This window comes from Abrus precatorius, unplaced genomic scaffold, assembly GCF_003935025.1.
Source record: "Abrus precatorius isolate BTA unplaced genomic scaffold, Abrus_2018 Scaffold2, whole genome shotgun sequence".
Classification (NCBI taxonomy): domain Eukaryota; kingdom Viridiplantae; phylum Streptophyta; class Magnoliopsida; order Fabales; family Fabaceae; genus Abrus; species Abrus precatorius.
In genome coordinates, this window is record NW_020874362.1 from 30,308,752 (window position 1) to 30,332,340 (window position 23,589).

A 23,589-nucleotide genomic window follows, 5' to 3' on the forward strand; every position below is an offset into this window, starting at 1 on the left:
CAATATCCTATATTTGAAAATTATTATACAATTTTTTCTTCAAAGATATTAAAAATCTACCTGTCAAACAAGAAATATTTTAATTTTTTGAAAGCTTCTATTTATGTATATATAAAATCTTAATTTCATCATAATTAATGTCACGTTTTACTTTTACTTGTACTATATTGTTATCTTTTTCAAACATTAAACCTTCTATTTCTTCAAAAAAATTTACTATTATAATAGAAAGCTAAAATAATTTAACTTATTTTTAAAAATATTAACTAAAATAAAAAAATAATTCAATTAAATTTAAAAATTAAACCAAATTACTTTATTATCTTAACTAAATTTAACCAAACAAACAAGATAATAATAAGTATTTTCAAGAATGTAAACAAATATTAAGAACACAAATTAATTCTATAATAGATAATGTGCATTAATTATGCACAGCAGGTTCATAGTTTAAATAATTTTTTTTTATAAATTAATAATGTGTCACATAACTAGATTTTTGACACATGTCAACATTTAATGTGTGACACTTGATATATGCTAACATGTACCAAATTTTGGTTATACATAGCATTTTCATTTTTCTTAATACTTCTAAAATTGACACATGTTAAGCATACTAAGTGTGACACACATTCATCATGTTTAACACTTTCAAAAGTAACATATGTCACTGGCTTAACATGTGACACAAAATTGACAAACTTAACATATGAGGAGATGACACACGTCTTTCAGCTTAGAGCACATGTTCATGGAGCTCTTTGCATACTAATTAGTATTGCTTTTGCCTATTCAATAATATGTTTCTATGTTACTCCATTTTAAAAATTTGTTTTGAATTTTTGTAGTTCAAGATTAAAAGTTGAGAAAATTACGTGGAAAGAGAAAGTTAAAAAAAGAAATTGTTAAGTATGAGAAAGTGATAGGAAAAAGAAATTATAAAATTTTCTAAATTCTTAGTATTTAAATCACCTTAACTTTAGTTAATTATAATATCTCATTTAAATTGTTAGTTTAATTTATTTTTTTCAAATAATTATTCAAAAAATACATTTTTAACATAGAGTATTTTAAATTTCTTTACAAATTGAATTCTCTTCTTTAAACTTCTCACCCAACACACTCATTTCTCGTATCATGCTTCATTTGTAGACCAATATAAAATTCCCATGTTGGGATGGCCCCTTATCCATTCTTCGCACTTTTCTAAAACTGTATACACACCACTAATCCTTATGTGTTTTTGTTTTTCTCCTCATTGTTTTTAATGACAGTTCCTTCAATCCTTCCAGACATTAATGTTGTCCCCTGTTGAGTAATTGTCCGCCACCAAATTGATTGGCTTCACGTACTACATGGTGAAGCAAATTTTTTAATACAATAATTAAGTACTCAAATATCATCTCTAAAATATATGATATGTAGTTGAAAAAAATATGACAAAAAAAGTTGAAACAAAATGTATTATTCAACAATTGGTGGCATTTTGGACTGTCAAGGATTAAAAGCAGCAATTTGTAAAGAAATGCAGAAGCTCAGTATTTGAACGATGGTTAATCCCATGCGTAAAAAAAAGGTTGTACTATGTAATATATCTATATGACAAAATATAAATAAGATTTAATTTTAGGAACAGAAGAAATTCATAAAAACAACACACAGAATGATTAAAGCAGTGGCATTTCCAATCCTTGTTGGTGTAAGTGACAAGAAGCTTAGTTCTCTTTAAGTACAGTCTTGACTTTGAATCTTTTAAATAGAAAAGTTAGGTACAAAGAAACCTTCACTCGCTTAAATGGGTTTAATCAACTCGATAAGTATAATTAATTAGGTAGATAATTTTGAGTAGTAAGAGTTTAAGACAAAAAGAGCATGCTATTTCAATGCGGTTATCTTTTCTTCTTAATTGGTGGTTAAAGTTGAAGTACTTAATGCTTATACTACACTAGTGCCAATTAGCGTAATCTTGTTAGTTAGAAAAAAAAATCTTAAAGAATTGTCTTTTTATTCTAAATTTTTTTTAATGCATGAAATTGAAATTTTAATTTAAAATTTAAATTTTAAGTTTGTCAAAATTTATTGAAAATCATAATTCAATTGTTTGAGATTTATAAATAATTACAGTAGCAAATTTTGATTTTGAAATAAATTTTAATGTATTTTGATATCTTTAATTAGGGGTTGTAGGTGTGGTTAATTATGCTAGGACTGAGTAAAAAAAAGCAAATGCACAAAGATTACAATATAATTCAAAGCAGTGGGACGATGATAATTAAAATAGATAATAATAGTAGTAGTAATAATCACTATTAAAATAAATGATGATAATGGTAATAAGGGTAAGAGTGAAGATTTTGGTGTTGAGTGTAATGACAAAAATATGTAAGTAATGGTGACAAAAAAAAGGCAATGGAAGTTATAAAATAAAGAAAATCAGTTATGCAATGTGCATAATTAAAAATTGTGTTTCAATATATATATAAATTACAGAATGGTAAGATTTAATTTTAGTTGTAATATATTCACTAAAGTTGGACCTTAAGCTTAGGATTGTAATTTCAATTATAATGAATTTTCAAACATCATAATGGAAAGTCCAAAGTCGAAGTCTAATTCTAATTCCTAATATCTAATTTTGTCCAAAAACAAATACTTTTAAAGAGTTTATAGCCGAATAATTTTGTTTCCCTTTATTGTATCTTTTTCAAAAGCAAATAATGTAAATATTAAAGGAGTATAGTTTCGCTTTTTCATTTATTTTATGTATCAACACACCTTTAAATACTTACATATAATTTTATTTTCAACTCGATTGAGGTGAATCTCACTCTTAATTTAAAAGGAAATGTTATTAAAAAATGGTGTATAAATTTCATTATTAAAATTATAATGTCCTCTTGAGAGTGCGAGAGGAGATGGAAATGGGAATATAATATAGGGTTCGGCAGGGAAGTTAAGCAATAAATTGAACAGTGTTTCCAACCTCTTTGCTTTACCAACCCACACCACATCAACAGAAGATAGGGCATGACAATGAGGTTTGGTCCTATATATAGAAACCTTTCTCAAATGGCTTAACGCCAAGATCTGAGTTATGAAGCCAATAATTATTTTTCAGTCAACTCGGAGGATTACTGGTGATCAATCACTATGCTCGGTAACTATATAAATAGGCTTCCACGGTCCTAAAAGCTATAGCCATGCTGCTATGAAAAAGACTAATAACATGTTCTCTTAGATACATATTTTAATATATTATTTTTGCGATCAGTCTATTTTAATTTTTTTAAATGATTAATTTTAAAAATAAAAAATATTTTTTTAAATTACTAATAAAATATAGACTTAAATACGTTTTAATTACTTCTAAATAAAATTTATTTTAAATTATTATCTATTAATTTTTTTATTTTAATGTTTAGTTATTTCTTTTTTAATTTTGTAATTTACGTTGACTTTCATCTGTTAAATATTAATGTGACTCAGTTTGTTATGTCACTTTCAGTCTCTATCTTTTATTTCATTCTTAAATTTTTATATTACAAATCTACATTAATATTTTATTATTTAAAAAAATAAAAAAAATTAAGATTCAAGCGTGCAGTATTTTAAAATTATAGTTCCTTATACTTAATCTTAATTTGAAATTCATGTCACCATATGATCGAAGTTATTATTAAGTACAAAATTAAAAAAAAATAGTTAAACACTAAAATAAAAAAATAATAAATAATAATTTAAAATAAATCTTATTTAGAGATAGTTAAACCATATTTAAGCCTGAAACATATGCTAAATTGCTAACTGGCACGAATTGATTTATTACCCTTGACCTCTAGAAGACTCTAACAGTCTGGGATTTAAATTAAATAAAAAATTAATAATACGAGCAAAGCTGTATAAGTACGTAGGTTACTGGTTCTAATTTAAAATAATGTATATGATGCCTTTGAATCATTCGAAAAAGTAGTTTAATTTTTGATAATGGAGAAACACGATGGAAAAAATGCAATGCAGTTTTCGTTGACGAGGACAAGTTAGATGGAAATAATTATTAAAAGGTTTCATATAGTGCAGGCCATTATAAAAGTTCTACTAATTGAGCTTGGGTATACTCATAAGAAATAGTTACTAAAAATTTCAAGCTGTTGGTATGAACTATCGAGTGAGCAAAGCGAGGTCACTTAGCATGCTTTCTATTATTTAATTTAAGTCCATTTATTTTAATACCAAAAGAAATAATTAATATTTCCTCTCATTAGCATATACGACTCCAAAAGATACCTTGTGAGTCAAAGTTTGTTTCCAAAGAAGAGGATCTTTGTTCACATAAGCAATAGAACTTGTGATTCAACTATAGCTTACTTTTTCAAGAAACTTCCTAGTTAGCATTGCTCCATATAGGAGAGTACTGTGCCTAATTTAAAAATTCATATCAAATTAAACACAAAAATTAAAATATGTCATGCATTAATTAAACAATGTCCATCTTTTACAAATTTGAGTTAGCCTTTCAAATTAAATTATACTTAATCTATTTCTAATATAATATAAAAGTCATTTCAGTTTAACGTTGAATTCATCTTAATTTATTTTTTAATACATGAAAAAGGAAAAAAATCTGAAGTATAAAAAATTTGAATTTGCAACAATTATTTAACTAGTCACATGATGCAACTCTCAAGCAACCTAAATACCATCACTGTTCAACGGTGCCTTGAACGAATAGAATGATTGCATGAGCCAAAAGATTTCATAGGCAGGTGAGTTAGGTAGGGTAATGATATGTCCTTTTTTTTTTCCTTTTCTAAAAGACGAAACCAATAACAAAACCCGCCGTCTAAGACAACGTGATTAGGTGCACTTATACGGTCAAGGTAGTGGAAGCATATGAACATTGAGACATGGAGCACCCCTTGGTTGAGTAACTAGGTGTTCCTCGGTCAAAACAAAATGCAAACAATTTATAGGACATCTCTTCGACCGTTAAGGAGAAAAAACTACCATTATCTTTCGGTTGGTTGGTTGGTTTGTTGAGAATTGAGATTTGACTAAAATGAAGCAGCACACGTTGATTTCAAACTTGGAAAATTAACACAATGGCATGTCAAAACCAATGTAAAGGGACCTTGAAAAAATCAATGTAAAGGGACCCATTTCCCAAAAGATAGTGTATGTAGCCGGGACCAATGGAGTTTAATATAATTGATTTTTTCAGATATTATATTTAGAGAGCTATTTGTATTAAAAAAAATATATTTATTAAGAAAATAAGACTGATTTTAATAATTTTTATATCTCATAAAAGATTAACATATAATCATCAGTTGAAGTCTTTAATTTTTGTTGTTGGAATTCTTTTTCAAATGACCATCCAAACAAAAGTAACAATTTTGGAAGGTGTATGGTAAACACCATTATTTTAAAAATATTCTCATCATCATGAGTACTAAATTAAGTGAAGAGATAATGGGAGAAAAAATGCATGTGCTAATTAATTCATTGAAAAGGTTCCACTTTTTTCAAGCTACAATTGCCAAGAATCTTCCACTTTAGTATGAAAGGTTGTTGAATTGATGAAGTTCATGAGTTCTAATAGCAACCTGTGCTCCCATGAAAGTAGACCGCGACCCCATTTTCGACTATATGCCATTTTCCCAATGTTGTACGACTTTATTAATAGAGTAAAACTTGTTTTCTGGAATGCAAAATAGTCTATTATATAAATTACAGAAATAATCTTCATCCACCTATACATCATTCCAAAAGGATGTAGCTTTTTCTCAATTGGTTTCTTCAATCTGGCTCTAAGCCAGTTAGATGGAACTTTATTTGAATTTTCAATAGCTTTGATCTCCCTCCACCATAGTGAATCTTTAGAAGATTGGGTAGAATTGCATTCAAATCAGATGTAATACCACCATATTTTGCCATTAACAGTTCCTTCTTTTTTTTTCCATTGGAGTCATCTTCTACCATTGATCGCCACCACCATTTTGCTATATGAGACAGCTTGAAAATCTCTAAATCTTTGATGCCAAGGTCTCTTTTTTGTTTCTGTTTGCATATGTCCTTTCAGCTCACTCACGCAATGTTTCTAGCCTCCTCCTTGTTTCCCCATAAGAAATTTCTCTGAATTCTAGTCAGAGTCTGCAAAACCTTTGATGGAGCCTTCTAAAAATAAAAGATTAGTTAGGACAAATCTTAGTAAAAGTGATCCATCCCTCGAACGATAGATGCTTGCTTTTCCCAGTTCATAGTTTTCTTCTGAACTTATTAATAAGTGGAATCCATGTTTCATACTTCCTTGGGTTAGCTCCACTAGGAACACTAAGATATTTGAAGCCAATTTTCCATTGAAGAAAATTTGATTCATCTAGCTTGCATCCAAGACCCTTTAACATTAATGCCTATAAGGTTGTTTTCATGAAAATTCAACTTTAAACCATACACATGTTCAGAATTTCTCAAATTAAAGGGTAGGCGCGCAGTGCTAATTCTAATTTTTCTTTCTTTCCTTTTCCTTTTAGTAGAATGCTAGGTTAGGAAGATGAGTTACACATCCCACCTAATTATAAAATATGTAGAAGAATGAAGGAAAGATTTAAGTTATTAGTAGATACACAATCCATAGGGGCTCACATGTTTGATAAAAATTCATTATAAGTGAATTTAGAAAGTTATTTAAGAACTAATATAAAGAAAAAAAATTGAAAAATAAAGCTAAGATAATAATATTTTTTAAAAAATCCTTGAAAAGATTATGTGAATTTATTTCATATTTCTGGTAAATAATGATCAATTGAGTATTTGATGTAGAAACATGATGAAGAAAATAAAAGACAAGTAGAAAATAGAGTTGTGTGAAGTAAACAACTCAATCCATGGCCACAATGAAAAAATTGGGAAAAATCTCACAATGAAAAAAATGAGAAAAATCTCAAATATGAAGTAGACAAGTCAATCCACTAATTTTCTGAGGATAAAAATTAGAAGTTGTGTGATTATTGTTAACAATTGCTAATATTATTCTTAATTTAATCATTAAAAGGAATTAGAATTTTTAATTGAGAATTTAAGTAAAGATACCGAGGAATTAAGATTTAAGTACATCGGGTAGAATCAAGAGCAATACAAATCTAACTAATTCCTTCTTTGTGATTTGTCTTTAACCTTTGTGTGTCTTTAAAATTTACTTTAATTTTTTAGAATTTATTCTTTGTTTGTCTTATTTTTTTTTATTGTTATAATTCCATATACTGCTTAATCATTCATGAAAAATAAGTTTGTTATTTTAATTAGTAGCTACTTTGTAAAGTTGATGGTTGAATCCTATCCTTGTGAACAGTGTTCTTACTCTCAAATCCAATTCTTGAATATTGAATTCAATTAGCTAGTAGCTATTATGGTTGGTCACCAATAAATCAAATAACACGTAAGAAAATGACCAATTTCAAAATGTAAATGCGCATAATGAAAAGGCACCGGTTATATTAAAATTTGGAAAATTTTATAACAATAACACATCCACCATATAATCCTAAATATATAGACTTAGTTATTTATTATATAAATAAAACATATCCGAAATTTAGAATCCATAATTATCCCTCTAAAGATAAAAAGAAAAAGAGGAAATGAGTAAAGAAAAACTCAATTTTCGAGTGATAATGACATCGTTTCTTCATTTCTTCATGTATTCATGCCTTTATTCCTTCAAGAAAACTAATCAATAGAAAAGAAGATTATGCGCATAAAGATGATAATAAGATGATTGAACGGAAGCAGGGACAGCATGAAGTAGTTTAAGAACTTGCCAAGAATAATTTAAAATACAAACATTGCATAACAATGGAAATAGACAACAAACAGTCATGATACCCAAATTCCTAGTAGAACTATTGGAGAGCTTTAACATGGCCACGTTGAATGTTCATGAGCTAAAACTTATGTTTGGAGATTCATACATATAAAAATGCATTTTGTAACGTTAAAGTACAGGCTACACAGTTCCATCAATTTTCTAACAAAATAAGAAAAAATGGATAGAAAAAATAGAATATATAACAAAAATACAAACAATTGTCTCCAATAAACATAAAGAAAATTTGGGGGAGGGGGGGGGGAGGTGTTATCCAAGCACATGGGTAGCATTTTAAAAGATGATGAATGACAGTAAGTTTTAAAAGATGTTAATTTAGTATCTAAACCACATGGGTGGTGTCTAATCAAGAGGTGACAAAGAGAAGCCGACTAAGCAAACATCTATACACAGGGGGGGGGGGGGGGGAGGGGTTTGTAAATTAAAGGATCTATCTATATCATGTTCCAATCAATGACACTCTTCTTAACTTTGTTAGATATATCAACAAACAATTTTTATTGAAACTTAGAAAGTGATACATTTCAAAAATGCTTTTAAACATTGAGCTGAGTGTTTTTGTTTTACTATATAACAGGTGGGCACAAACTAAATTTGATCAACAATAATGATGCAAAGTGACAAAGAAAGGGGGAAAAATCAACATACTCAGTTATACTACTCCTCTTAAACCTTGTGGTCTAGAACCTTTTATTTCGACTAGATTGATGAAATGTTTCATTGTAATTGGCTATTCATTAAATTAAATAAGACTCTTTAGGCTATCTCTTACAACCATTGGTCTTTTAATCCCAGCCTATCTAGCTAAAAACATGGTTTAAAATTGTTTTGCTTTAGATACCTCACTAAATCCCTCGAGAATTGAAAATACACAATTTTATGAAGAAAATAAAACACACAATATTTCAATAAACATTGTTCTAGTACGTAACGATCGAGAAATATAATTGAGAGGAATTGAAAGTAAATTTCGTTGTTGACTTGTTGTTTGCTTTTACCTTTTCTTTATTAGTAAAAGATAAGTTTATTATAGAGAATAGAAGAGGTAGTCTAACCCATTTATCAATAAAAAAGGGTTACCGTTAAAGAGATCTGTAGTTCAACGAGTGCCACAGTGAGAACAAAATAACTCCTTTCAGTACACTACTCATTTTCACCTACTCACTCTAATCATTTTCGGCATCCCTCTAAAATTTCCTTGTTACTATCCAAGTATCGCAGCATCACATTGAAGTCATACGGACCAAACAGTAAAAAGAAAATAATAATTCGTACTTTGAAAGTGGTTCGGTCCCATTAGTTAAGAGAGAAGAACGAATTTGATTCTATATGTTTTCATTGCATAAATAGCACAATGCATTTTAGTGCTCTAAAATTATATTATTTCTTCTTAATTAATAAATTATCCTTTGAAAAAGCACGAGCTAATACAACGAGCTAGCTAGCAAGACACCTGAACCTTTGGCATAGTAGATTCTTTCCATAGTCTTTTTAAGCATATGTTGCGTCAGCTTCTAGCTTTTTCAATCCTTGTTTTTCAATGTTGGATCCTTTTACATAGTTTTTTTTTTTAACTAATTATTATAGTTTTAAAGCATTTAATTAATTGTAAATAGTTATCATTTTGTCTTTTTTACGACTCAACATGTTTATCCTCTATTGCATCCTTGAAAAGAGTCATATTCTTTCCAACATTTTGTATCTAATAAACTTTCAATTATCTAGTCTTCTTTAATTGATTTCTTTAGTATTTATGATTTGTACCTGAATTGTTTATAAGCAAACCTATCGTGGCTAAGTAGTTAAGACTTCTTAACTTTTTTCTTTATAACAGATTTATATTCTTTAAGAAAAGTTATCCTTCTTAATTTGAGACATGGCCATGCATTGGTTTCTTCATTATTTGTTCTCAAGTGCTAGTCGATGCTTCTTACTCTATTTAATGATCATCCAGCGAAGTTTAATTTCTCAATTCCAATTTTAAGAGTTCTGTAAGAGCACTCTTAAATTATATAACCAAGCAATATAATTTGTTATTATCACGTCATCATTTCACATTAACATGGTTGCAACAGAGAATTTATTATTTGGATATAAGTACACTAATTGGCTTTATAATAAGGTTTTGTTTTGTGATTAAAATAAGAAGATTTGATATGATAAATTATTATATTCAATTTAAATTTTAATATTTATTGAACAATAAGATGTAATAATTTATTCTTTTGAATCATCCTATTCTATTTTAATAATTTTAAATTCTTATCTAGGAAAAGATAACTGGCTAAGAATCATCAACGTTGAAAAACTTCGTTTTTTCTTTATATACTGATATCTTTAATGGTTTATAAAAAAATTAATTATTTTTAAAATATAATTTTGATATGGTTTTCAAGAAAATATTATATCAACATCATTTTTGTAACATCCTCAATTTTGTTGCTTTGGTATAGAAAAATAGAAATTTTTGGTGTAAGGTTTTTTGCTCAAGTGAGATATGTCTCGCTTAGGCGAGATAAAGTTTTTTAAACCAAGCATTCTAGGGCACTCTCGCTCAAGCGAGAGAGAATAATGTTACCCTAATTGTTCTTTTACCCAAGCGAGAATATGGCTCGCCCTGACGAGAAGGAGTCTCGCCCAGGTGACCTCGTAGAAAAAACAGGGAGTTCTCTGGACTCACTGCTCACTCAGGCGAGAATAGCAGAAAACTGAGTAATTTCACTGTTTGATTTTTTCACGTAGGCGAGGAAGGTCTCTTTCAGGAGAGAGTAGGGCTCGCTCAAGCGAGATCGCATAGATCTGGAGGGGTATTTAAGGGACCTTATCGCTGAAACTTTCATTTTTCTCCTCAAAACAACTTTTGCTTTCATTTCTCTCTATCCTCTCACCTTCCACTCTCAGAAAAAACTCTCCTGAACTTCAAACCTCTTTCAGATTCAAGCTCAAACCTCAATTCCATTTAGATCTAAGGAGATCTTCATTGTTCAAACAAAACCTCCCATTGGAAGCATTGTACCTTTTTTTTGGATCTCAAGGAGAATTTGATCTTAGAGACCTATTTCGAGGTAAAGGGAGTAGATTCTGAATCCTAACTTCTATTTTATGTGTTAGCTTAAAAACTTTCATATCCCTATTTTGAATAGTAAAGCCCCCATATTAATTAAGATTCTCGTGCTAAAATGGGATTTTTAGAGTATGAAAACCGATGATCTATTTCTTAAAAGCACTTAGATAAGATTTTTATAGTAGAAGTTATGAGTAACACAAGTTTTTAAGAAAGTTTATGATTTTGATATTAATATGTACTTATAATTATTGTTGGATTATGACTTTGAACAATATGGGATAAAAGGGGCTAAACTCTAAGATAGACGATTTTTTTAAAAGATCGAGAGAGTGTGATCTCTAACAATGTATTTGTGATTTAGTTCAATGTATGTTAAACTACATGACTAGTATGAGCCTAAAGGTGTCTAACATTTGGCATATTTCATTAATTTGTATGATGTGAAATAGGTGGGTGATTTATCTGTATTGGAATGGTGTAGTGTAATGAGTGTGAGTTTACGTTTGATAACTGACGAATGTTGAAATTGGTGAATTCCTGTTATTATGAAAAGTATTTGATTATTTTGAATGATAATGTTTTATTAGTGAAAGTTGATGAATAAAGGGTGGATGTGAATAAGTGTGCATGTAAAATTAAAGTTGTTTATGTTATCAAAGTGGAAAGAAAAATGTTAAGAAATTGAATGTCATATGAAATGCGGAGAAAGTAAGTGTCATTAGAAATGCTAAGACACTATACAAATAGTTACAGAGATACACTTGGAATATAAAGTCCAAAAAAGATTTAAAATTTTTTGGGAAAATAAGGTTAGTGAATGCTATTTATAAATGGATGCACAATGATTTGCTGAAAGTAAAAGCACTCACAGGTTACACACTTATCTCCTAACGAGACTCCTGACTATACCTTCGTTTAAAGGGGTCAAGGGAACACACGTTATATCCGTGTTGTTCGGCCTAACTGACAACTATCTATACTTATGTAAGTGTGCATGTAAAATTAAAGTTGTTTATGTTATCAAAGTGGAAAGAAAAATGTTAAGAAATTGAATGTCATATGAAATGTTGAGAAAGTAAGTGTCATTAGAAATGCTAAGACACTATACAAATAGTTACAGAGATACATTTGGGATATAAAATCCAAAAAAGATTTAAAAATTTTTGGAAAAATAAGGTTAGTGAATGCTATTTATAAATGGATGCACAATGATTTGCTGAAAGTAAAAGCACTCACAAGTTACACACTTATCTCCTAACGAGACTCCTGACTATACTTTCGCTTAAAGGGGTCAAGGGAATACACGTTATATCTGTGTTGTTCGGCCTAACTGACAACTATCTATACTTATGTAAGACCTCAAGGAATTCAAGAGGCAATGATTGTGAAGTTGTGAGATATGTGATTGCAATAGGTGAGTCATAACATATTGATTGTTATAACTATAATACAAGTATTGTAATCCATCAACGAGTGTAATTATAATACATGTATTGTAATGCATTAATTAATATGGTTATAACGCACACATTATGACATATTACTCGGTCTGAAAAGGTATGACATGATATGAAATTGGTATATGTTTGATAGTACTAATGACATGATTGATGATCTATTTGATTTGCTGTAATACTTGGTAAAATGATGTATGTATCAATATTATTTTAATGTATATTATATGATTTTAAAATATGAACAATACGAATGTTGTTGATGTGAATTTATTAATATAACATTAGTACTAATTTGCGTTTCCTGCATTTTAATTGATTTATAAAGGAAAGAATTAGTGGTGCAGGAATATTCACCCTTACAAAATATGTTTCCAGGAAATACTAATTGAAGGAATTAAAGAAAGATTGATCTGTTCTAAGATCATATCTTCTATGAAATGATAGAAGGACTGCTATGTTAATATTTAAAGAATTGTAATATTTTTTTATTTCTATTTTAAGTTGAATAGGTTGTGTGATTATTTAAGTGGGGTTCAAAAATTATGATATTCGATAAATTTTATTGTAAATATTATTTTGAAGTATTTATAATATAGGTAATCAGCTATTTTAAGATAACATTATATATATTTTAAACTTATAGGTATGCAACACGAATTAGTAGATGGCCCAAAAGAAAATTTTTATTTCACTCCATACACCTGATAAAATTGTAAAACAATTTTTGCAAAAGATTCGAAATGTAACTTTGATATTTTCATTAATTCTTAAATCTATAATTTTTCAAGAGAAATATTTCTTTTATTTTCCTCTTCTCATTATAAATCACTTTACAGTTTAGAATATAAAAATAGGGATGTTACAATTTTCAATAATTTTTTAAGAAATATATTTTTGAAAACCTAATTTTTAATAGTAAAAAAAGTGTTTTACTCTTTATAAAAATGATTTAAATTTTATAATTTATTTTGAATCATAATTTATTAAAAATTAATTATAAAATATAATTTTTAAGAAATATCTAATTTTAATATTACTTTGTAAATACAAATATTTTTAAATTTTGATATTTTTTAATACACACATATATATTTTAAAAAAATAAAAAATTTAAAAATAATACTTCGTTCTCTCTCCTACATCTCCCTTGGATCTAACTTAGGTTCATCTTCCTCTAACTCCAAACAAAAATAAACCTTGCTTAATGAACAAACCCAAAAATAAATTCAAAGCATAGTATATCTTTAATGAAAAGGTATGCTTTGAGGAAATAAATCAAAGTATGGATAATTGGACAATTCCAAAAATTTTTTAGGATACGTTATATGTTCTTGAAGAATAAATTAAGTAGAAAAACAATTCTGACTGCAAAAAATAATATTCCTCTAGGTAAATGACATAAGAGAAAAGTTTCATCTTTTATTGTAAAATTTGATAAATAATCATATTATAAGATATAAATACTTGTACATAAGATGTGTCCAAGTAGACATTAAACATTTAATAGACATAGGTAGAAATGTCGCAATCTTAATGTATCCTCGTGATATTAAACATAATAGGTTTGAAGATTCTCTAACAGTAGAAACTAGTATTAGACAAGGATCAATCTATTTTAATTGCTACCTAAACAAAATTGTGAGAATGGTCAATGTTTCTCTAATAAGAACAATTAAATGAGATAAGGTTACTCTCCTTGAAAAATGGATCATGGACAAGGCTATGCCTTCTGTTCGTAGACTTATCCCACAAATCCAAGATATCAAGTAAGACAATTACAGTAAAGTTGAAATAACTTTTAATGGGAGTAATTTTTTCTCTTCTAGCATAGAAACATCTAGACAATCTAAGTATGCATGTGCAAGAAGATCATTCTCAATTTAATCACAAGCCTTCCATACTAAGATACTGAGGTCAATATCTCATATTCCGTTTCATATAAACCTCTAAGGTCTAGATACAACATCCAACATTTCTATGATAACTTATCAACATGATAACGAAGAAGAACAACAATCAATTCAATCTCCAACTTATTCTTCTCTGAATGAACCTTATGATATTATCCATAAATTCACTATAGATAAAGAATCCTTCAGGAAAGACTTTTATTTTAAGGAATGAAAACTTCAAAGAGAGTGACTTTTAAAAAATTATAGGAAAAACAAAAGAAAAGACATTCAATATAAATTTTATAAATTTGTAAAAAATGTCAAAAAGAATATTATATTTTTTTATTAGTTTGATGCATATACCATTAGAAACAATATTGATTATCAATGGCAAATTAACATTATAAGTAAACCATCTTCTAATGTCATTGTAGCTTAGCAAATTAAAGATGGTGAGGTAGTTCAGTCTATATTACCTCCTTCTACTCAATATCAATTATCCAAAGCAAGAGATGATAGTATAATCTTGTTATGACTACACCTTTCAAAACTAAAAATTTACAGGAAGCAATATCCCTTGAAGATATTGAGCTGGTTATACCAATAAATATCTTTATGTTATAGTAAAAAAAAACTAGTAAAGAAAATATCTTTACAAAACTTAAAAAGACAAGGTATCTTCGCCCGAAACTAAATAGAAAAACTCTCTCTAAACCATTTAAAATAAGTGTCAAAGAAAAAAAAATTAGTGAAGAGGAAACAATCCTAATATGTAGAAGACACAAGAGATAATAATAATAAATTATTAAATAAAATTAGTAATTTACTTAACACAGTTCTAGGTAATCCTCAACCTTCAGAAGAGTTATCTAGATCAAGAATTAGGTAAACTTTTAAAATAGTAATGTCATTAGCAAATATATTGCTCAAAATGGAGATCAAGCATTTGAAAGCAATTTAGTTTCTAACATAAATAAACTCGTTTATTACTATAGGTACAAGCTAAAAAATTCCATCCAAACTTTATCACCAAAAAGTCACTCTCCTAATTTTTATTAGAAGAAAGAAATAATAATAACTTCAAAAGTTTTAGTGCAAAAAATATCTATGAATGGAACGTAGATGTCCAGACATAATATAATATTTTGAACACCCTTCAACATATGTCCATGGTAGTCACAGTCTATCAAACTACTCATGATTCTTTACAAGAAACAATTGTTAACATCCTTGTTGTAGGTTTTTCTGGTCAACTTAAGGGTTTGTGAGATAATTATTTTACTAAAGAAGTAAAAATAAAAATTTATCAAGTTATTAAAATTGATATTAATGAGAAAATCATAACAAATGCTGATGAAGAAATCTCATATGCAATTAATAAACTAATAATTACAATAACTCAACACTTTATAAGAGATTTGTCTTTATGGGAAGATAGGTCGGCAAAATTATTATCCAATTTCAATATAAAACTTTAGCTGATTTTAAGTGGTATAAAGATACTTTTCTGACTAGAATTTACAGTAGTCAAAAATCTTTTTGAAAAGAAAAATTCCTAGCTAGTCTTTCTAGATCATTAGGAGATAAAGTTATAGAAAAAATTCAAAGTCAATTGTCAATGGAGAAATTTCATATGATAGTCTTAGTTATGGTCAATTAATTTCTTTTGTCCATAAAATAGTACTAAAAATTTGTCAAGATGATAAAACTCGGCGCCAATTTGCTAAAGAAAAAGCTCAAATTAGAAAAAAATTTAGGATCTTTTTGTGAACAATTTGATTTATTGACATGTCTAACAAAAAAGAAAAGACATCATCTCAAAAATGATACTAAATTAAAACCAAAGTTTTATAAGAAAAAACATTCTCATAAGAAGAAGGAATAACCTAAAACCCTAATTAAGAACAATGTTCCTAGAAAATCGAGAAGAAGAATTGTTTGCTATAATTGTGGTAAATCAAGCCATATTACGAGACTATGTTTTCCCAATCACTATTCTAATGGCTCTTCAAGAAGGAAATCTTACTCATCTTCTTAAGAAAACTTGAACAAATATTGCTTTTGAATAAGAGGAAGATTCAGGACCATACCTTATTGATATTAACTCCCTTATTCAGACAATGAAAGTGACCAAAACAATATGTAGCATACCAAAAGAAAAACAAATTTCTTCTAATAAAACACAATCCCATTATACTCCACAAAATAAATTTTCTTCTGTCATACACATGGAACCTAAATTTTGTGATAAAAATTCTTATAAGGCAATTTCAAAAGTATTCCTGCCAGGATTCCATTTCAAACTCACATATATCAACAAAACAAGATGGTCTTATGAATTTATTTTAATATATTCTCACTCTATTCATAAAGCATTACAGAGACAAAAGATCTTTCAATAAATACGCATTTAACAATTCAAATTATCAAAGTTACCCAAGAACTTTGAAAAATAATTCAAATAATTTGAAAAAAAATTTCTTAACCTTTTGACTCAATCGGTTATAATTATTATGATTATATAAATATCTAGACCAATGTCTCTTTTTCTCTTTTCTCTTCAATAAAATCTCTTTTTCTGTATTTTCTCTTTTATCTCCTTAACTAGTTTTGTTCAGACTACCGTTGTTTTAGTTTTCTTCTTTTTTTTTATCCATCCACTAGTCCTAAGCTAGTTCTACTTGCCATTCTAGTGTTTTATTTTTTAATTTTATTGAGTTTTCTATTATTTCTTTACTTTATTTTTTTATATACATTTCTACTTATTCATATTTTAATTTTTAACAGTCATGTTATTGCTTACTTCTCTTATTAATATTTAATTTCTTGATCCATAACTTGAAGATATTTATAGTAAATAAATAATATATATATATATATATATATATCTAATACTTTTCTATTAAATATGTATTTTAAAAAGTGTAAATGTATTGAGATATATAATAAAGAAAAGTATTAGAGAAAAGTCAAATATAAACTTAAATGTACTTTTCAAAAAGTACAACTTGAAAAAAATATTATACTAATATATATTATTCACTTTCCATCTTTACAAATTCAGATAATGTAAAATTTATTTTAAAATATTTTATTTCAACAAATTTCAATAAATAACATACATAGATGTTATTTCTTGAAAACTGAAACTTAATAAAATGTCATTGTTTGACATGATAAATGTAAATGTTATACTTTAAATCTTTCATGACATTTTATTCATATAATACATAATTTATTGTTATTGTGTATGTCGTACAACCGGAATCATAACATTATAAAATAACTATTCATGAATACATTCTTCATGATAACTATACTGATGAAATCTCAGCTAATGCTTTCAAGAGTTCTGACAACTCGCATCCTTCCAATCCTTCAGTGGAGGTGGGGGAGCGAATGGTTGCTGCAGATTGTGATGATGTGGTAATGGCATCGAAGTTACTAGACATTGGCAAGAAGGTTGGTTTGGTTGTACATGGGAATGATGAGCAGGTTCGAGAGAAATTGATTGAGATGAAGGTACGTGATAGAACGATTGCGAAAGAATATGGGGTTCGCTTTGATACTAAATGAAGATTGGCTCATTTAATTGTAGAGGGCTGGGGAGTGCGGTAAAGCAAAAGAAGGTGTGTGAGATTGTTCGCTCTGAAGGTTTAGAGTTCTTGGCGATTCAGGAAACAAAACTTGAAATATGTAATAGTAATTTATGTACGCGTTTGTGGGGTTCTGTGAATTTTGATTGGTGTGCCTTGCAGAAGTGGGGGTATGTTTTCACTTTGGGATACTTCCAAATGTAAAATACTTTTCTCCTTTTCTGGTACTGGATTCCTGGGTGTTTGCTTGCAGGTATTGGCTACTGAAAACCTATGTGTTGTGGTGAATGTCTATGCATCGTGTAGACTAAGTGAGAAGAGAAAGTTATAGGATGATTTGCTCATGACAAGAAGGGGTCTTGGCAAATTTATGTGGTGTATATCGGGTGACTTCAATGCTGTGAGACAAGTGACAGAGAGGAAGGGTTGTCAGGCAGACTATGATATCTCTGAAATGGAGGGCTTCAATTCTTTCATTCAGGAAATGGAACTTGTGGATCTTCCACTTGTGGGTAAAAAGTTTACATGGATAAAAGGGGATGCTTCTATGATGAGCAGGCTGGATAGAGTCCTTGTTTCTAGTTCCTGGCTTGATTACTGGGGAGATGGTTTTATTCAGGTTCTGAGCAGAGATGTGTCTGATCATTGTCCCATTATTCTTAAGCACAAAGTGGTTAACTGGGGTCCGAAGCCGTTTCGATTTAATAATTGTTGGCTGACTCATAAAGAAGTTGTGGAGGTGGTGGAGGAAGCGTGGAAAAGAGATATTACCCTCCCATGGGCTGCCCAGAGAGCTAGCCAGAGGTTAAGGAATGTTAAGATTGCATTGAAAAAATGGAATACTGAGGTATTTGGAAATGTTGATAAGGTGATCTCTGATTTGACAACTGAGTTGAGCTTGATTGATGATAAAAATTCTGTGATAGAACTTTCTGATGTGGAGAAGAAGCGTCAACAAATGTTGGTGGGTGATATTTGGAAGGCTAGGAAGAATAGAGAGAGTCTCATAGCCCAAAAAGCTCGGGTGAGATGGGGGAAAGAGGGTGATTTAAATACAAAGTTCTTTCATTTATGTGTTAATGGGAGGCGGCGACGAAATAATATACATGCGCTCCAAATTGGAGAGAGATGTGTCGAAGAGGTTAATGAGATTAAAACAGGTGTGGTGTCCTATTTTGTGGCTCATTTTAGTAGTAGAAGTTGGCTTCGACCTACTATTGATATTAATAATTTACCAAGAGTTTCTGTTCTACAGAATGAGGAGCTTGTTAATGCTTTTTCGGAGGAGGAAGTGGGAAAGATGATTTTGGAGTGTGAGGATGATAAAAGTCTGGGGCCTGATGGTTTCAATTTTGTGTTCCTTAAGAGGTTTTGGGGAGTTATCAAGGAAGAAGTGATGGGTATGCTTACTGAATTTTGTAGAAATGGGAAGCTGCCTAGGTTTTTATTATCTTATTTTGTAGCACTTGTGCCAAAAGTGTCTTGCCCACAACAAATATATGATTTTCGGCCTATCTCATTATTAGGTTGTCTTTATAAGATTGTTTCCAAGCTTTTGGCAAATAGGTTGAAAGGAGTTTTGGATTCAATAATTTCAGAAGAACAATCAGCCTTTATCCCGGGAAGGAACATGTTAGATAGTGTACTTGTGGCTAATGAAACAGTTGATTATGTGCGGAGGTATAATAAGAGGTGTTTTGTGTTAAAGCTTGATTATGAGAAGGCGTATGATTCGATAGAGTGGGGATATCTTTTGTTTATGTTACGTATCTTTGGATTTTCAGACAAATGGGTCAGTTGGAAGGAAGCTTGTGTGTGTGGGGGAAGCCTATCAGCTTTGATTAATGGTTGTCCTACATTGGAGGTTCATATTGAGCGGGGCCTAAAACAGGGGGATCCTTTTGCCCCTTTTCTTTTTCTTGTGGCAGCGGAAGGGTTAGGAGTTCTTATGCGGAAGGCAGTGACTTGTGGGTTGTTCTCTGGTGTGACGATTGGGGAAGGGGGACCAGATATTTCTTTGCTGCAGTTTACGGATGACACATTGATTATGGGAGAGGCTTCAGTGCAGAATTTGTGGACTTTGAAAGCAGTATTGCGTAGCTTTGAATTAATGTCAGGTATGAAAATTAACTTCCATAAATCTTTTGTATTGGGGATTAACACTGGTAATGACTTTGAAAACTTGGCTGTGGAGTTCCTACATTGTACGATTGGTAGTTTCCCATTAAAGTATCTCGGGTTACAGTTAGGTGTTAACCCGAGAAAGCCTAGTGCATGGAAAGGTGTGTTAGAGGCTCTTAAAAAGCGGTTAGAGTCATGGAATCATAGGTATTTATCGATTGGAGGTAGGGTGACTTTGATTAATGCCGTTCTTAATTCTATGTCATTGCACTCGTTATCCTTTTCTAAGGTGCCGAAGTCGGTAATAAAGGAAATTGTCAATATCCAACGGAATTTTTTATGGAAGGGTGTTAAGGATGGATCTAAAATCCCCTGGGTGAAATGGAAAACTGTATATAGATCGCGGAAGAATGGTGGCTTAGGCATTAGGAATGTGCAGTGGTTTAATTGGGCACTTCTTGGTAAATGGTTGTGGCGAGGTGTTAACTGTTCTAGTTCATTGTGGGTGCGGGTGTTGGAATCTAGATATAGAAGATTAGCTTCTTCTCTTCAGCGTTCATCAGTTCACAACAGATGTTCTTTGTGGTGACGTGATTTGCTAGAGGTTATTCATCAAGGGAATTCATGACTGTATGAGAAGTTCGATAGAAGTGTGGGTGCAGGTTTATACACTCTTTTTTGGAGAGATAAGTGGGTAGGAGGGGTGCGATTGTGTGAAGCATTTCCGCGATTATTTGCAGTAGCGAGAAATGCTGAATCACGTGTATTGGAGAATGGTTTTCATGATGGCACTAGATGGGTTTAGAATGTTAGTTGGCGAAGAGGACTCTTTCAACATGAGATCTCGAGCTTTAATCTTTTGTTGGAGCTTGTGGATGGAGTTTCTATTAAGTTACTACAAGAAGATAAATGAGTATGAAGGGCAGATTCTTCAGGTTGTTATTCAGTGCAATCTGCGTATTCATGACTATTTAAACTTTTTGGTGGTCCTAATAGTGTAGATCAGTGTACGGCAGATGCCTTGCAAAGGCTATGGAGAGGGAAGGTCCCTCTTAAGTGTCTGGTTTTTTCTTAGCAATTGTTGTTGAATGCACTTCCTTGTAAAGGTTTACTGATTGATCGTGGTGTTCAAATTGATAATATAACTTGTTGTTTCTGTCATGGTTTGGAGGAACTTTCAACTCATTTATTTTTAACGTGCTCAGTTTCATCTCAAATCTGGTATTTTACTGTGCGTTGGCTTGGATTCTCACTGGTTTTGCCTTTAGATTTATCGACTCATTTGCTTTCTTGGATTGGTGTTGGCTGTAGTAAAAGAGAAGGAATATGCTTATTAATTATTTGGGTAAGTACATTGTGATCTTTGTGGTTGCATAGAAATAGAATTATATTTTCCAATGGTGTTTTGGATGAGAAGGAAGTCCTAAATTCTATTATTCTGAGATCTTGAAAATGGTTATCACTTGTTAGTAAGGGAGAAACTATTATGTTAGCTGATTGATATTTGAACCCACGAAATTGCATCTGTCTTAATTTTGCATAAGTATATTTTTGCTTTTTATTTCTCTGAGTAAGTAATTTTTGTGTATATGGGTTTTGAGTTCCCCTTGAACTCTTTTTAATAAGATTTGTTTTGCCTATCAGAAAAAAAAACTATATTATTGTTACTTTGAACATGCATGCTTACTTTGCTTCTTTTATTCTTGGACATTGATATGTGATGTTATTTTATGTTTAAATATTTTTATTTGGTATACATATGCTTTATTTGATTTTAATTCTTACAAATTTTAAATTATTTAAATTAGTCCCTGACATTATTCATTGACCACATATATGATGCATTTAACTATGCCAATTCAGTTATCATTCTTAAGTAACATACGGTGTCACATAACTAAATACTCATTTCATTACTAATAAATAACAAATATTATACTAGAAAGTTATACTAGAACCATTAATATATTTTATCTTTATTTCATCTTCCTTGCACTCAAATAAGGCTTACAATGTTTATGAATATATAATGTTTATAATAATGAGTTTGAAAGTTGCAAAAACTATTTTGAATATGAATATACAATGCTAAAGACCTCTGTTTAGACCTAAAAAATACAGTTTAACGAAATTCCTGACCTCTCCTTAGAATTGTATAATGGGAAATTTTTATGGCAGGTTGGTGCCTGCCTAGATACAATACTAAAGATTGACTCCTACACCTCTCTTTTGTTTAGAGGAAAATTTGTCAAAATTTGCGTTGAGTTGGATTTAAACAAGAAATTAATTCCCTCATTTAAAGTGTTGAGTCAAGAATTTATGATTGAATATGAGGGCTTACATTTAATTTGTTTTCACTGTGGTAAGTGTGAACATAAGATGGAGGCTTGTTTAGATAAGGTTTAGGATTTAGGCTTTAAAGTGTTGAGTCAAGAATTTATGATTGAACATGAGAGCTTACATTTAATTTGTTTTCACTATGGTAAGTGTGGACATAGGATGAAGGCTTGTTTAGATAAGGTACCAATTCTTGTAGATAAAATTGATCATAATCAGCCAAAGTACCTTTAGTAACAATAATGAAGAGTCTACTGATTTATCTGGCCACTCTGGATAGGATAGTCAAAATACTCAATAAATTAAGGTTGTTGAGGATCAGGACAAATTTGGCCCATAGATGCTAGCTAAAAAACCTATTAGGAAGAAACTTGGAACCCCTAAATCTAGTAGAACATCTACCTATAATGTGAAGAGCAAAGAACCTATCCTAGACTCTAGGTTTGAGGTTCTAAATGACTTGCTCAAGAAAAAATTCCAAAGATACCCTCTCCACATATCCCTTTAGATGGCAATCATAACCTAGGATACAGTAAAAGAAATGTTTCAGTTGAAATATCCACATTTAAATCTTTCAGTAAGAGCCCCCCAGACCGTACTTTACTTACCCATCTCAAAAAAAGTTCTAAGAACAAACCTAAACCTAATATTGATCAATTGGGGGAGGAAAGGGGTGTTAATACTAAGAACGATGATTGTATTCCTACTGCCACTGAGCAGAATAATACTAATAATGGTTCTCAGGATCAGAAAGAAATTTTATTCTTAATGAATAGATTTCAACAAGATAGTTGTAATGGCCCTAAAAGCTATTCCATTGAAGATCTAATGGGTGTTAATTTTAGAAACCACTAGCATCATCCTAGTAATTTTGATAGTACTCCTAATGATAGGCCCCTGATATGGAAATAGACTTGATAGATAATTTAAGTGAAAATGAATCTATAAATTTGATGATTTAAAAAGATTGGGCCCTAATTTTCCTACCCTCAATATCCTAATAATACTAATTAGATATTAGTGTTAGTTTTTATGAATTGCCTTTTTTAGAATTATATGGGAAATGGGATAAATCCTTCTCTAGGATTTTTAATAATCTTTTAATAATGTATAATCTGGATTTCTTAACCCTCTTTGAACCTAGGGTGAGTTTGGACAAAGTTGACAGGATAATTAATAAGATTAATCTTAAAGGCAATACTCAGGTTGATGCCATTGATTTTTCAGGAAGGAT